The sequence below is a fragment of the Pongo pygmaeus genome, chromosome 2, assembly GCF_028885625.2.
Source record: "Pongo pygmaeus isolate AG05252 chromosome 2, NHGRI_mPonPyg2-v2.0_pri, whole genome shotgun sequence".
Classification (NCBI taxonomy): domain Eukaryota; kingdom Metazoa; phylum Chordata; class Mammalia; order Primates; family Hominidae; genus Pongo; species Pongo pygmaeus.
In genome coordinates, this window is record NC_085930.1 from 3,257,766 (window position 1) to 3,274,908 (window position 17,143).

Consider the following 17,143-nt stretch of genomic DNA (forward strand, 5'->3'; position numbering starts at 1 on the left):
ATAAATGTAAAAGTTTAACACCATTGCTGGGGATATTTTTAGTATGCCCACAGTGTTCTCGTGTACAGGAATCTCTAACACATTACATAATAGAGACATAAAATTGAAAAGTAGATCTCAAAAAGGGAGTGTCCCACAGAAATGGATAATCCAGACAGATAATATTTGGACAGTCTTAAAGTTACTGTTTTCAGTGTCTGTTCATGGTTAATATCGAACCCAGTTATTAATTTTAGGGTTATTAGAGGACTCCAGGTGTCAGAAAACAACCTTTCATTTCCATAATACATCAAGAAAAAATGAGAATTAAATAAGTTATTGAAATGGGAATTGGCTATGAAGGAGAAATTTTTTTAGAAAACACACAACAGGTATGACTTCAGCATGAACACAGGACAATTTATGCTCAAGTCTGTGTTGACTGGGAGTACTGATATTTGAACATGGGACATCCAGAACAATACAAAATGTTTGCACTTAGTTCTACATGCTAACAAATCAATGATTTGAAGATAAATGATATGCATCCTCCAAGATGTATCTTCCATATTTTAAATCATCTCTATCTTTTCAAATTGTGTTATAGGCTATGATTTCATTCTGTTATGACATGCTATTTCCTTTATTGTCTATTTTTGGAAATAAGTCAATTCTCTATGAAATTATGGCACCTACAAAAGTAAAACCAGCACTTTAGACATGGCTGCCAAGTGAGTTCAGTAGCAGAAGTGTCCTATTTCTCAACAGAATAATTCCGTATCTACTCCCCTAAACAACAGTTCTGTGTGTTTGACTTCAAATATGCCTGTCTCTTTAACTTTGATGAGAATGTTAATGGTTTTTCTAATAAGTATGCTTTTAAACATAAGTCACGATTCAACATGTTTGCCCTTCACTGACTTCAATTTTTAATCTTCTAAAATTCTGCCCAGTATTAGATCAATTAAATGTCATGATGGACTAATAAGTGACATTTATCAAGACTCATCATATTTAATTATAATACTATAGTACAATTACTTAGCATTAGCATGTTATTTAATGAAGTCTTAGATTATCTTTATCAGAATTTCTAATACATGCATACAGCAGGGTATCTAGACAGCATACATGGTTGCCTTCCTACAGAAAATCATCAGTAGAAATCTCTATGGATGAATCAGTGAAAAAGGAAGACACTATACAGTTTCTGAACTGTGGATTTAATACTTTAAAATCTGGATTAAAATCTTGCCTTCATTATAGGACACAGAAGAACTTGCACCTTCCCTTTTCAACTTGTCCCAGTGGTTCTTATTAGCGGCCTTTGCTGCCACTTGGAAGCTACAACTATTACTCAAGTGGAGATTTATAAACTTTGCTAAAATCATGGTACCTTTTCATCTAAATGTAGCTTTTCAACCCACTGTTGCAAAATATATGTTTTTTTTTTTACTCTGATCTATGCATGTTCCTCTGATCTCCAAATCAAAATTTTAATCACATATTTTTATAAATGAAATGTAGTGTTAATGATTGGGAAACTTTAGTCCCAAATTATGGGCTAGATCAAAAGTGACATCTCTTTTAGTCATTAATTTGGTTAGGAGATAAGAAATATTGCAGAGTTTTAAACTGATTAGGTACATTTACATTGAGTTGCACTGTGTGCTGTTATAGTTCTGATACTATTCTTAGTATAACTGAAACAGTTACTGCGCATGTTAATGATAGTTATATTGATTGGACAGAGCTTTTGAAGTCATAAGCCCAGAATTTTACTACTGGCTTTACCTTTGTGACCTTACTTATGTCAGTTTCTTAAATGGAAAATGGTAGTGACACTTGTTTTTGTGGAGTTGAAATATTAGTGGACGATATACTTGTAAAATAGAAGTAAAGTCAAGCATTATTTTACATTTTCCTATAGACTACTTTATAACATCCCTGCAGAAGCTATTGAGATAGATAGCTTATGAAAAAGAGGCTGCTTTATAAGACTTTTTCTTTTGTAAGATAAAGTTAAGTTTTCTATCCTGTTTTTTGAAAGATGAGAGACTTAGAAAAAGTACACTGTCTTACAAAGGGACAATGATAAAAAAACACATTCAAGGATATTTCATTGTGCATATTTTCAGTGAAATATAGAGAATAGTTTATTTCTTATTATGTTTGTAAGTATAATGTGACTTATAAAGCTAGTAGCATACTAGAAAAATAATTGTTCTCTCATCAGATAAAGTTCTATGAACTATTATTCAACAAAGTAGTATATAATTTTGAGTATTATTGAACATTTAAGACATTATATGTTCATAGCTTTAAAATTAGTTGCTGCTCAAAATTATAAGTATGAATATTAAAAGTAAAGAATGCATTAAGATAGGGTAGTACTTTTTTTTATATTTTATATTTGTAGTACTTCTGAATTCTCTGTAAAATTATCACCTTAATAAAATTTACAGGTTTACCGCTTAGGAACATTTTTGTCTCTCACCTTTTGGTTGCTTTTCACAGCACCTCAGTAGAGAAGGTTGGTAAGGTATTATTGTAATTTTTGAGCAAATGTAGAATCTAAATCCAGACAAACCAAAAAATAAAGTAACATAATACATAAACTGCAAATATGTATCTTGAATTCAGTTTGAATTTAAAGTTGGAGAAATTTAAATTAAATCTACTGACCAAATTAGACTGAGAGCAAAATCTGAAAAATAACTGCTAACAACTAGAATGATGTTGATAATAGAAGTATCTCTGAAAAATTGCTATAGGTCAATAAGAGTATCTATATATCTACCTATGCATAATGCTAATGAGGTGGGAACTATTATTGTTTTCTTTCAATAAGTGTATTAATCCGTTCTCATGCTACTATAAAGAACTGCCCAAGACTGGGTAATTTATAAAGGAGAGACGTTTAATTGACTCACAATTCTGCAGGGTTGGGGAGGCCTCAGGAAACTTACAATCATGGCAGAATGGGAAGCAAACATGTCCTTCTTCGCATGTCAGCAGGAAGGAAAAGAATGGAGTACCCAGCAAAGGGGAAAGCCCCTTATAAAACTAGCAGATCTTGTGACAACTAACTCACTATCGTAAGAACAGGATGGGGGATACCCTTCCCATGATTCAATTATCTCCACTTGATCCCTTCCACAATACATGGTTATTATGGGAACTACAATTCAAGATGAGATTTTAGTGGGGACACAGCCAAACCATTTCAATAAGAAAATTGTTGTTTAGAAGATTTAAGTAATTTGCTGAGGAACTAAGGTTCAAGTTAGTACTGGCTAACTATAAAGCCAGAGAACAACTATTCAAGCCAATGATAAAAGTAGCTTCATTTTAACTTCAATTTTCAATGTCAATAGTTTCAATTAAATAATTCATTTAAATGCATCCTAAAAAACACTAATACTCTTGTCCGGGCACAGTGGCTCATGCCTGTAATCCCAGCCTTTTGAGAAGCCGAGGCAGGTGGATCATGAGGTCAGGAGTTTGAGACCAGCCTGGACAATATGGTGAAACCTGTCTCTCCTAAAAATACAAAAATTAGCCAGGTGCAGTTGTGCATGCCTGTAGTCCCAGCTACTAGGGAGGCTGAGGCAGGAGAATTGCTTGAACCTGGGTGGTGGAGGTTGAAGTGATCCAAGATTGTACCACTGCACTCCAGTCTGGGCAACAGAGTGAGACTCTTTCCAAAAACAAACAAACAACAACAACAAAAAACACTAATACTCTTTAAGTATAATACATATGATATTAAAATATATACTTCTTTGCATTGTTTATGTTCTTATTTACTTACAATGTCAGAATCTTGATTAATTTCATTAATACTTTTAGAAATATGGCAAAAATATAAAAATACAAACATAGTATGTCATAATCATAGTCCCTGAATAAAAACATGTATTTGGAAAATTGTTATATAGTAAAAGTACAATAAAATGCCAAGCACATTATTACAAGACAAAGTTACCACAGAGACATTTAGAAATAGTCATGTATCCTGTATAATCTGAGACTAGCTTAAGAGAAAAGCTAAAACTTTCATTTGAGATGATCTTTATTATTATACAAAATTGAAATTCAAAAAAAAATCATGAAGAGATGTTGGATTTCATTGGAAACTTTTTCTTTGTCTATTGAGATGATCATAGGATTTCTGATTTTAATTCTGTTTATATGTCGAATCACATTTATTGATTTGAATATGTCGAAACAGCCTTGCATCCCAAGGATAATGCCTACTTAATTGTGTTGTGTTAACTTTTTGATGTGCTGCTGGATTTGGTATGCTAATATTTTATTGAGGATTTTTGTGTCTATGTTCATCAGGGATATTGGCCTGTAATTTTATTTTGTGTGTGTGTGTTTTTGCCAGGTTTTGCTATCAGGCTTATGCTGACTTTACAGAATGAGTTAGGAAGGAGCTCTTCCTGGCGTAAAAGGAATATACCTCAAAATAATAACAGCCATCTATGACAAACTCACAGCCAACATTATACTGATGGCAGTGGCAGCCACCACAAAGAAAAGCAGGCTGCAGCAGGAAAGGCGCAGCCAGGGCTGCGTGCTCCTGGAAGCCAGTGGGAGCTGGGGACAGGCAGAGCTCCCCCCGACCCTGCACTTCTGACTTGGCAGGGTGGGAGCCCTGCCCTCCTGGGCACAGCTAAAGCCACCTAGGCAGCTGTGGACCTGGGCATCCTTGTGCTCTCAGGAACTTGGGAAGCCCCCCTACCCCCACAAGCTTGGAAGTGCCTATCCTCACTGCCTGGCCTCTCCCGACTCCTGGCTTCTGCTCTGGGGCAGAGCAAAGTTGTGGCTGAGCCTGGGTGCTGTGGCAACCCAGCCAGGTGTGCATGTGCTCAGGGTGGGGTGGTGCTGACATGCCAGCACCCTGCCACCTCAGCTCCCTCCAGGCTTTGGGCACTGACGAGCATGGGAGGGAGGCCCAATGAGGGGCTAAGGGTGGCTCAGCACAGGCCTGCAGGTACCTCTTTGCACAAGTAGTGTGGGTACCATGAATGACATATAGATGGTGGCGGGAGGCAGACAGGGTCCTGGGTGAAAAGGGGCAAGCTCCCAGTGAAGCCTCACTTTCAAGCTAGGGAAGGCCTGAAGCCTAGGAACTAGGCTCTCAGTTCTGGGAGGAATCCACTGCCCAGAGGGAATACTTACAGTGCTTTTTCTGGGCCCATCCATGGTCACTCATGGACCAATTAGCATGCATTTTCTCCTTTCTGAAGCCCATAAAAACCCCAGTCTCAGACAGACTCACAAAGACATGAGGACAACCTGCTTGCCAGGCCTCCTCTCTGCTGAGGGCTGCACTCTCATCGGGATGACCTGCCTGTGGAAAGGAGCTACCCACTTTGGATCTCCTGAGAGCTGTACTGTGGCTCAGTAAAGCACCTCTTTGCTTTGTCAACCCTCTAGTTGTCTCCATACCTCATTCTTCCTGGATGTGGTATGAGAACTCAGGCACCACCAATTGGTGGGACTGAAAGAGCTGTAACACAAACAGGCCTGAAACACCCTCCAACACACTCATCATGTTGCAGGCAAGAAGAAAGAGAGAAGAGCTGCGCCCCTTCCAGGATCCCAGACCTAGGGACTTCCAGAGGCAAGGCTGTGACACCCACTTTGGGGCTCTACAGTTTCTGGTGTCTTCAGGCTTCCAGGAACCAGTGCTTTCTGCTCATCCAGATGCAGGTGCCCACAGTGAAAGCTGCTTGCAGTGCATCTGATCCAGCCACAGGCTTCCACAGAGCCAGGGCCTGTGCCAGCACCTGGATTTGCCTGCTTCTCTACAGCAGCTGGCATACCTGGCTGTGCACAGTGGCCAGACCCTGCACTCACTCATTCACGTAACCCTTGCCACTCTTTGCATGGCTAACCCTTGACAGGCATGGGATCTGAACTGGTAGCATGAGCCAAGCGAAGCCTGCTAGGGTGAGTGGGCAGCATGAGCCCAGCAGGCCCGAGTAAAGAACTTAAAAGAAAGTTACCATTTGACCCAGCAATTTCACTACTGGTTGTATACCCAAGGCAAAAGAAATTATCCTACAAAAAGACACATGTACTTGTATGTTAATCACTGCACTACTTACAGTAGCAAAGACATAAAATTAACCCAGGTGCCTATCAATGATGAACTGGATAAAGAAAATGTAGTATACATATACCACACAATACTATGCAGCCATAAAAACGAATGAAATCATATCCTTTGCAGCAACATAGATACAGTTAGAGGCTATAATCCTAGGCAAACTAAGAAATGAACAAAAAAACCAAATACTGCCTATTCTCACTTATAAGTGGGAGGTAAACATTGAGCACACATGGACATAAACATGGGAAAAATGGACATTTCAGACTACTAGAGGGAGAAGGATGGGAGCAAGGCTTGGAAGGAAAACTACCTATTGGGTCCTATTCTCACTATCTAGGTTATGAGGTCTGTACCTGAAACCTCAGCATCATGCTACATTCCCATGTAACAAATCTGCACATATACCCCTTTTATCTAATATAAAAGTTGAAATTTTAAAAAGTATGATGTTGTAGATGTGTGGTGTTATTTCCGAGGGCTCCATTCTGTTCCATTGGTCTATATCTCTGTTTTGGTACCAGTACCATGCTGTTTGGTTACTGTAGCCTTGTAGTATAGTTTGAAGTCAGGTAGCGTGATGCCTCCAGCTTTGTTCTTTTGGCTTAGGATTGTCTTGGCAATGCGGGCTCTTTTTTGGTTCCATATGAACTTTAAAGTAGTTTTTTCCAGTTCTGTGGAGAAAGTCATTGGTAGCTTGATGGGGATGGCATTAAATCTATAAATCACCTTGGGCAATATGGCCATTTTCACAATATTGATTCTTCCTATCCATGAGCATGAATGTTCTTCCATGTGTTTGTGTCCTCTTTTATCTCGTTGAGCAGTGGTTTGTAGCTCTCCTTGAAGAGGTCCCTCACATCCCTTGTAAGTTGGTTTCCTAGGTATTTCATTCTCTTTGAATAAATTGTGAATGGGAGTTCACTCATGATTTGGCTCTCTGTTTGTCTGTTATTGCTGTATAAGAGTGCTTGTGATTTTTGCACATCGATTTTGTATCCTGAGACTTTGCTGAAGTTGCTTATCAGCTTAAGGAGATTTTGGGCTGAGACAATGGGGTTTTCTAAATATACAATCATGTCATCTGCAAACAGAGACAATTTGACTTCCTCTTTTCCTAATTGAAAACCCTTTATTTCTTTCTCCTGCCTGATTGCCCTGGCCAGACTTTCCAACAGTATGTTGAATAGGAATGGTGAAAGAGGGCATCTCTGTCTTGTGCCAGTTTTCAAAGGGAATGCTTCCAGTTTTTGCCCATTCAGTATGATATTGGCTGTGGGGTTTTCATAAATAGCTCTTATTATTTTGACATACATCCCATCAATACCTAATTTACTGAGAGTTCTTAGCATGAAGGGCTGTTCAATTCTTTCAAAGAACTTTTCTGCATCTATTGAGATAATCATGTGGTTTTTGTCTTTGGTTCTGTTTATATGCTGGATTATGTTTATTGATTTGTGTATGTTGAACCAGCCTTGCATCCCAGGGATGAAGCCCACTTGATCATGGGAGATAAGCTTTCTGATGTGCTGCTGGATTCAGTTTGCCATTTCAACCATCTGATCTTTGACAAACCTGACAAAAACAAGAAATGGGAAAAGGATTCCCTATCTGATCAATACTGCTGGGAAAACTGGCTAGCAATATGTAGAAAGCTGAAACTGGATCCCTTCCTTACACTTTATAGAAAAATTAATTCAAGATGGATTAAAGACTTAAATGTTAGACCTAAAACCATAAAAACCCTAGAAGAAAACTTAGGCAATACCATTCAGGACACAGGCATGGGCAAGGACTTCATGTCTAAAACACCAAAAGCAATGGCAACAAAAGCCAAAATTGACAAATGGGATCTAATTAAACTAAAGAGCTTCTGCACAGCAAAAGAAACTACCATCAGAGTGAACAGACAACCAACAGAATGGGAGAAAATTTTTGCAACCTACCCATCTGACAAAGGGCTAATATCCATAATCTACAAAGAACTCACACAAATTTACAAGAAAAAAACAAACAACCCCATCAAAAAGTGGGCAAAGGATATGAACAGACACTTCTCAAAAGAAGACATTTATGCAGCCAACGGACACATGAAAAAATGCTCATCATCACTGGCCATCAGAGAAATGCAAATCAAAACCAAATTGAGATACCATCTCACACCAGTTAGAATGGTGATCATTAAAAAGTCAGGAAACAACAGGTGCTGGAGAGGATGTGAAGAAAGAGGAACGCTTTTACACTGTTGGTGGGACTGTAAACTAGTTCAACCATTATGGAAGACAGTGTGGTGATTCCTCAAGGATCTAGAACTGGAAATACCATTTGACCCAGCCATCCCATTACTGGGTATATATCCAAAGGATTATAAATCTTGTTGCTATAAAGACACATGCACACGTATGTTTATTGCGGCACTATTCACAATAGCAAAGACTTGGAACCAACCCAAATGTCCATCAGTGATAGACTGGGTTAAGAAAATGTGGCACATATACACCGTGGAATACTATGCAGCCATAAGAAAGGATGAGTTCATGTCCTTTGTAGGGACACGGATGAAACTGGAAACCATCATTCTCAGCAAACTATCGCAAGGAAAAAAAACCAAATACCGCATGTTCTCACTCATAGGTGGGAATTGAACAATGAGAACACTTGGACACAGGAAGGGGAACATCACACACTGGGGCCTGTTGTGGGGTAGGGGGAGTGGGGAGGGATAGCATAAGAAGATATACCTAATGTAAATGACGAGATAATGGGTGCAGCACACAAACATGGCACATGTACACATGTGTAACAAACCTGCACGTTTTGCACATGTACCCTAGAACTTAAAGTATAATAAAAAAAAATAAAAAAGAATGATATTTATATAATTTCCAATCAGAAAATAATATTACGTCACAAAACTTTTTCTTGTTTTACTTGGTTTAAAATTAAGTTCCCAAATCAAGCATATCTCTTATATTTCTTTTTTCTTTCAGTGAGACATAAATTACATACTTTTGAAACTCTCAAGTAAGATGTCCTTAGGCTGGCCTGATTTTTAGTGAATACAAAGAAGAGCTCAAGAACCTGTAATTCTTTTGCTCCAGGAGTATAAGCAGCTCAGCTTAGTTTGAAAAACAAACTGTCTTCACACATATTTAACTACATTTATCATATGCAAAAATGTTTGGTAGGACTGAAGTAGTTTATGTGCATCCTAAGGGAGGAAGAGGGCATGAATTATTTCACAATCTTAATTTACTTAAGTCCTGGGAGCTTCTGAAATTAACCATGTATTGTTTCAGATTTTCAAAAGCCCTAATATTTATTATATTTGTGTTCTTCGATTATATTTTTCAACTATTAACCAATAAAATGAATCCACATAATTATGTTTATTTGGGGAAATGCATAGGCTTAGTCAATTCTCACTTCTCTTTAATGTGTCATGAAAGATATTATTATTATAAAACAATATGATTATTTAAAAATTTTATTTTACAATCATTAGGTGAAAAAAATATAGCACTGTATTTTTTACTATGTATATGACCCTGAATTGTGTTTCATGGAGTCTCCTAAACATTACATTATAAATCAGGGAAAAACAAACCTTACCAGATATATCAAACTTATACATTTAGAAAATACAAACTTTACTTCATACTTAAAACAAATTGTTAAAAATTCTCTAAATTTCAGGTCATCTTTCCGGTGGCACCATTTTAATGGAAGACCACTGTGAACATAATTAATTTCATTGATTTTTACTTTGTGCATATAGTCAACTGACCAAATGCCAAATTTCAAAGGATATTGTTCCATGTATTTCTCAAGTCTTTAGTGTTTTAAATTTGAAATTAGATACCTAAACCTGCACAAGCTGCCAGTTTAGTTTGGTTGATATTAGCTGAGAGTGGACACATGTCACCTCTCCAAAACTCAAAGGGGCATTATTTACTTGAAATGCATGACTTCCTCTCCTCGGTGTCCTATATTGTTCTTAGTTTACCAGTGTCACTTACCTCTATTGATTTTTGAGTAGAGTGTGTTTTCTGCATGTGGTATATGCGATGTTCTGTACAGGTCTGTTAGTTCCTTTTGCTCTAGAATGTAGATTAAATTCCATGTTTCTATATTGATTTTCTGTCTGGATGTTTTGTCCACTGCTGAAAAGTGGAATATTGAAGCCCCTCACTATTATTGTATTTCAATTGACCTCTCCCTTCAGATCTATTAATACATGCTTTACATATTTAGATACACTTATGTTGGGTGTATATATTTACAATTACATCCTTTTTCTAAATTGACTCCATTTTTTTATTATTATTATACTTTAAGTTTTAGGGTACATGTGCACAATGTGCAGGTTAGTTACGTATGTATACATGTGCCATGCTGGTGTGCTGCACCCGTTAACTCGTCATTTAGCATTAGGTATATCTCCTAATGCTATCCCTCCCCCCCTCCTCCCACCCCACAACAGTCCCCAGAGTGTGATGTTCCCCTTCCTGTGTCCATGTGTTCTCATTGTTCAATTCCCACCTATGAGTGAGAACATGCAGTGTTTGGTTTTTTGTCCTTGCGATAGTTTACTGAGAATGATGATTTCCAATTTCATCCATGTCCCTACAATGGACATGAACTTATTATTTTTTTATGGCTGCATAGTATTCCATGGTGTATATATGCCACATTTTCTTAATCCAGTCTATCATTGTTGGACATTTGGGTTGGTTCCAAGTCTTTGCTATTGTGAATAGTGCCGCAATAAACATACGTGTGCATGTGTCTTTATAGCAGCATGATTTATAGTCCTTTCGGTATATGCCCAGTAATGGGATGGCTGGGTCAAATGGTATTTCTAGTTCTAGATCCCTGAGGAATCACCACACTGACTTCCACAATGGTTGAACTAGTTTACAGTCCCACCAACAGTGTAAAAGTGTTCCTATTTCTCCACATCCTCTCCAGCACCTGTTGTTTCCTGACTTTTTAATGATTGCCATTCTAACTGGTGTGAGATGGTATCTCATTGTGGTTTTGATTTGCATTTCTCTGATGGCCAGTGATGATGAACATTTTTTCATGTGTCTTTTGGCTGCATAAATGTCTTCTTTTGAGAAGTGTCTGTTCATATCCTTCACCCACTTTTTGATGGGGTTGTTTGTTTTTTTCTTGTAAATTTGTGTGAGTTCATTGTAGATTCTGGATATTAGCCCTTTGTCAGATGAGTAGGTTGCGAAAATTTTCTCCCATTTTGTAGGTTGCCTGTTCACTCTGATGGTAGTTTCTTTTGCTGTGCAGAAGCTCTTTAGTTTAATTAGATCCCATTTGTCAATTTTGGCTTTTGTTGCCATTGCTTTTGGTGTTTTAGACATGAAGTCCTTGCACATCCATTGTTATTATAAAATAACTTTATCTCTTTTCAGAGTTTTGACTTAAAGTTTATTTTATTCAAGTATAGCTATTACTGCTCACTTTTGTTTTCCATTAGCATGAAGTCTCTTGTTCCATCCCTTCACTTTTAGTCTATATGTATCCTTACAGGTTAAGTGAATCTCATGTAAGCAGCACATAGTTTGCAGCTAATTTTTTATCCATTCAGCCACTGTTTTTTGATTGGATAATTTATCCCATTTACATTCAAAGTAATTATTGATAGATAAGGACTTACAACTGTTATTTTGTTAACTGTTTTCTAGTTGTTTTATACATTATTTATTTGCTTTTTTTCTTACTATCTTCCTTGTGGGTAGGTGATTTTTCTTTAGTGATATGTTTCGATTCTTTCTTTTTTTACTTTGTTGTGTATCTATCATAGGCTTTTGCCTTGTGGATAAACTGAGGCTTACAAAAAATTTCCTTGTTATACAAGTTGTTAAACTCATAACAACTTAATTTTGATCACATAAAAAATGACACTTTTACTTCCCTCTCACCATCATGTTGAAGTTTTGATGTCACAATTTGTATCTTTTTACATTGCATATCCCTTAACAGATTATTGTAGCAATTTTTGAATAGTTTTGTATTTAACCTTCAGGTTAAAGATATAAGTGATTTATATAACAGCATTATAGTGTTAAAGTATTCTGAATTTAAGTGTGTACTTACTTTTACCAGTGAGTTTTATACTTTCAGGTTTTTTTATTATGCATTAGCATGTTTTTCTTTCAGCTTGAAGAACTCCTTTCAGCATTTCTTATAAGACAGGTAATGTTCCCCCCTGAGCTTATTTCCCTGGGAAAATCTTTTTTTTTTTGTCTTTTATTTCTGAAGGACAGATTTGCAGAATATAATATTATTGGTTGTCATATGCTTTTTATTTTTCTTCAGCAAATATCACTTTCCCCTATCCTCTAAGATTTCTGCTGAGAAGTCTGCTGCTAGTCATATTTGAATTCCCTTATATATTATTTGCATCTTATTTTCTTGCTGCTTTCAGAATCCTCTCTTTGTCCCTGATTTTTAACAGTTTTATTATAAAACGTCTTGGGATAGTATTATTTGAATGGAATCTGATTAGAAACATCTAACCTTCCTGTACATGGATATGTATATCCTTCCCTAAGTTTGAAAAGTTTTCTGCTGCTATTTACTTTAATAAGCTTTTATATCTTTATCTTTGTCTTCCACTTCTTTAACTGCTGTTACTCAAAGATTTGCTCTTTTGATGTTATACCATTAATTCCATAATCTTTCTTCAATCCTTTTTATTCTCTTCTTTTTTTTCCCTCTGAAGGTATATTTTAAAATCCCCTTTTTAAATTGACAGATTTTTCTGCTTGGTCCATGTTGCTGTTGTTGATGCATTCTGTTGCATTTCTCATTTTGTTCACTGTATTTCTCAGCTCCAAGATTTCTGTTTGATTTTTTTATAATTATTATTTCAATCTCTCTATTAATTTTTTTGTTCTGTTAACTAGTTTTTCTCATTTTATTGAATTATTTCTCTATATTTTGTTGAAGTTCACCGAGCTTCCTTAAAACAGTTATTTTGAATTATTTGTCAGTCAACTCATAGATCTCCATTTTTTGGAGATAGACACTGTCACCTTATTTTGTCCATTTTGTGATGTTGTGTTTATCTGATTATTCTTGGTCCTTGTGATTATATGCAGATGTCTACACACATAATGAAGCAGGTGCTATTCCAGTCTTCACAGACGGGCTTTGTCTGGGAAAGCCCTGGAGCTGGTATGGCACTAAGAAGTGCCAGAAATGTGGGGCAGCTGTGTATGGCCTGATGCTGCAAGAAGCCTGGTATCCATTACCATTACCTAGTCATGCCATTACCAGGTAATGGCATGACTAGGTACTTATCCTAGTAATGGATATTACTAGGTAATTATCCATTACCTAGTCATGCCACTAGGGTGGGCCAGAAACCTGGTGCAGATGCAGCTAATAGAGCACTTGTGCCAGAAGCCTAGGGCTGCTGAGAGCTGCCTACGACTGAGTGTTCTCTGGGGCCCGGGACCACTGAAATCAGCCCACCAGGAATGCAGCCTGGATGTTGAGACTATCATACAAGACTGAAGCCTTGGGCTGTGTGGTTCTGTCTGGTACTAGGGCAGGTTTAGAGGTTTTCTCCATAGATACTGTCCTGAAATATGTGGGAATAGGGATCTTTCCAATACTGGATTTTACTGTGTTGATCCAGTGTTGGGGTCTAAGGCAAAGTACTGTGTTCATTTTCCTCTTTCCCTCAAGTGGAAGCTATTACTCACCACTCTGTATTGAATGTGCTTGAGGAAGAGGTAATGCAGGTAATATAAATCTGTCTTTCCTACTCCTTTCCATGTATCTTTTTCTATTATTGTGCTGCAGCTAGGTTTTGTGATCTATCACTTGGTTTTCTGAATGCTTGTGAAGGTAATTTAGGGTGTGGATAGTTGTTCAAATTGATATTTCTGTGGGAAGATAATCACGGGAGAGTCCCCTCAAAATCTTAAGTCATATCTTAATTATCTTGTGTCTGTGCCTTTTTTTCTGCCTTAAACCTGGAATAGTATCTACTGTAGCAAAGTCTCTGTCCTGCTGTGGGAGTCATTTCCCTATTGGTGGCACTGATCCATATGAGAATTATGTAAAAGTACAGGGAAATGTGAACAGATGTATCCTATTATCATGACTGAATGTAGAGCCTCCTTTTTATATCTCTTTTTCAATACCAACTATTAGTACCACCAAAATCTAAAACCTAGAGTTTGTAACACTTGAGCTTCTGTCTTCACTTTCTAAGTGGAGACATCATTCCTGACTGCAAGTTCTGGCATTTCTTTGCTTTCTCCAGCTAATGTCTAACATGTTAATGATTTTAATAATTTACAATTTAATTTTAAAATGTTAGCATTCAGCATGCCAAGCTTAAATCAATATTTTATATATCTCAAAAAGTCTTGTTTCCTTCTCATTATCCAGATGTATTTCTGAATCCTGACTTTACACAAATCGATTAATTAAATTAGGACATGGAAAATGAAACCCCCAATACAGCGGGTTCCACTTAAAAATATACTTAAAATATAAAAAGTATATTTTTATGCTTTTTAAAAAGTGTATTTTTATACTTTATAAAAATAAAATACTTTTTATGTTTTAAATGTAATAAATTTATGTGTATTATAAATAACAAAGATATATATTTTTATGTGGTCATCGAATGGAAATTGCCAAGATTGTAGAATTGACTTGTATTTTGGCCTTTCCCTCCTACATACTGTGAGATTTGAACTGTCATTTTACTACTCTGAAATTTAATATCTTCTGTAATATGAATAAGTAACCTTGCATAAATTATTTTATAAAAATATTTCAAGTTTCAAATAAATTAATGAATAGAAAATACTATGAAAAATGTAAATTATTAACCAACATTAATTTTAAGATGAGCAATGGTTCTCTAGTACATTTAGCTTAATTATTTAATGAAATTTTATTTCATGTCTATAAGATATAAAATGAGCACAATACTACACAAACTAAAAAAACCTAGTGACCATAGGCTCTTAATTTAGGAGTTGTGGCTTTTCTGGGCAAAGTATTCTAATTTCTAACCTCTCCCACACACTGTTTATAAATTACATACTGTTTATAAATTACAACTCTTTTGTTCTGAACAATGGTATCTAAAATAAAGTTCTCTTAACCCAAGACTCTAAGTTATGGCATAAACGAAAATATTTTGAGCCATGAGTCATGTTTAGAAAAGAAAACACAGTTTTAAAAAATTAAGCAACAACTATATTGATGTGATATGTGGTAAAAAATTGATTATACCTTCCCACCCCCCAAATCCCCAAAAAGTTTTGCAGTCGTTGCATATACTGCAGATCAATTCTATTTAACTAGATGACTAGGTTTAGCTACCTATTATCTTACATGTTGATAATTTACACTTTACTCAGTAGAAGTCTGGCAAATCCGCTGTGTTTGTGGCTGAGCCTTGCACAGCTGGTGCAACGGAAGATTAAGTTAACCCAACACTAAACTGAATGATTGATGGCCAAGGTTTTCAAATAGCAAAGTGCAGTTTTGTTACATAATTACCAGAATTATATGCAGCACTCTATCTATTCCTGACTATAAATTGAAGGGTTGTTCTATCTGAGTTATGAAAGAAATTATGAACTAATTTGTAGAAACAACGTCTGTTGTGAATGGGCAAAAAGCTATGGTAAGAAAGGAATTTTTTTCCTTCTATTTTGTAGCTATTTATAAAATCAGGACAAAATAAAAGTTTTTTCTTTGAGTACTTTACAAAAATATTTATGTCTGCACTTCTATATTACATAAAAACACAATGGTACATTTTTGTTATGGCCCCAAAAGGAGGAATAAAGTAAAATATTAACTTTCCTATAAATGTTTTTCCTTTTAACTTGACATACAATAAACCATTAATTTTATTACATTTTGCATGTGATACATTTTTATCTTTTCTAAAATATTCCAGTTCTTAGAACACAAGAAAAATATTACAGATATTTGATTATTTCTTCACAAGAAGGATAATAAATAAATTATTGCCCTAAAAACCCATATGCTATTTCTAAATTAGTTCCTTTGAAATCACATTTCTTTCTGAACTACTCCTGCAAATTCTAACAATCCTGCAAGCCTCACTTTAAATAAGATTTCTTCCTGGGATTGGGTGAATTGAGATTGGTGTAAAACATAAGAGACAGGAGATGGAGGTCTTTGCCAAATTAAGGAATATGTGTTTTATCTAAAAGTCTTCATATTGTCTTACACACTGTTCAGGCAAAATAACAGATGGCTATGGGTGTCTTGACTGTCCGTTGGCAGTATTTAATTGGTAGAAAATTTTCACAGATGTCTCTGAAATTACTCTTAATCTAGTGATACCTTCCTCTTTATCATAATTAAAAACAAGTCTATAGGTGTGGGAATTTGGTTTTCAGTCTATATTCTAGGCATAAACTATAATCCCAATTAAAATACAGTAATACTGAACATGATGGTTAATGTTACACATCATCTTGGCTAGTCTGTGGCCACTCAAATAGTTGATCGAATGCTGTTCTAGATGTCATTGTAATATCTTTTAGAGAAGACCATTTAAATCAATAGACTTTCAGTTAAGCAGGTTTCATTCCATAATGTGTGAAGCATTGTCTAATTAATTGAAGACTTTAAGAGAAAAAAAGCTAGTTTTCTAGATGAAGAGGGAATTCTGCCTTCTGATTGATTTTGGTTTCAAACTTCAAGATCACACTTCCCTGGGTCTCCAGCCTGCTGGCATGCTCTTCAAATTTAAGACTTGCCAATCAATTAAGTCAATTGCTTAAAATCAGTCTTTTTCTCTCTCTCTTTGTCTCTGTCTCTCTGTTTCCCTGTCTGTGTGTCCACATCCCATTAGTTCTAATTCTCTGACTAATATATTGAGCAAATGTTTAATTTCTAGCATTTATAAGATTCTGAACTGAGATAAAATTATATGCATAGTGCAAAAACAAAAAGTATGTATGTTTTCTATTTTTTCGTTACTATTAATGGCTCAATATTTTTGGACAT

General features: G+C 36.0%; 1 pseudogene; it reads left to right on the forward strand.

The window, feature by feature from the left end:
* The first annotated feature begins 5,543 nt into the window (after window positions 1-5,543).
* LOC129034244 (bifunctional methylenetetrahydrofolate dehydrogenase/cyclohydrolase, mitochondrial-like) overlaps window positions 5,544-17,143 on the forward strand; it is a 99,247-nt pseudogene continuing 87,647 nt past the window's right edge.